The 604-nt window shown below is 36.8% G+C and overlaps 1 protein-coding gene across 1 annotated transcript in view; it reads left to right on the plus strand.

The window, feature by feature from the left end:
• The window catches only part of ADGRV1 (adhesion G protein-coupled receptor V1), a 539,879-nt gene that overhangs the window by 88,033 nt on the left and 451,242 nt on the right, over positions 1–604 (plus strand). The window lies entirely within an intron of this gene.

Below are 604 nucleotides of genomic sequence, written 5' to 3' on the forward strand. Positions count from 1 at the left end.
TTTTACAAAATTAGAAGTAGTGTAAGCCATCTACCATCTGAATTCAATAACTCTTATTTTGTTGATTACCATGGCACTGTGGCCTAATATAATGTTATGAGAACTCAAAAGCCATAAAATAAAAGGTAATATTATGTCAGTGTGTGGCATATAATGCAAGATTTAAACTTGCAGGTAAGTCATCTTTCAAATGTATAATCTATTAATGTGACTGAATATAAATAAATGGATTGATTCCTTAGCCATGGTAGTTTCTAAAGCACAAAATATATAGTCACCCTTCTTTTCATTACAGAATCTAATTTTTTGAACATGGGGTTTTCAGTTCCACTTTTCTTTCTCCCTAGCATTTTGCAATCCTTTCTGAGTAGGACTAGATTAAGGGACTGCAGGCCTATACGTACAGAAGTAAGCCACCCTGGGGAGTGGTAAGGAGGGAGTTGTTGAATGGGGGTGGGGGACAGAGGGGTAGGTGGGGGCAGTCCTTCTATATCACTGTTCTGTAACTCACATCGGTCCGTATGTTACATGGGATAGTCTAGAGACCATGATCTTCACTTTCTTATTTTTTCACTGGAAACATATGTCCATTAAATAAAATGAA

The sequence above is a fragment of the Propithecus coquereli genome, unplaced genomic scaffold (assembly GCF_000956105.1).
Source record: "Propithecus coquereli isolate 6110/MARCELLA unplaced genomic scaffold, Pcoq_1.0 Scaffold22, whole genome shotgun sequence".
NCBI lineage: Eukaryota > Metazoa > Chordata > Mammalia > Primates > Indriidae > Propithecus > Propithecus coquereli.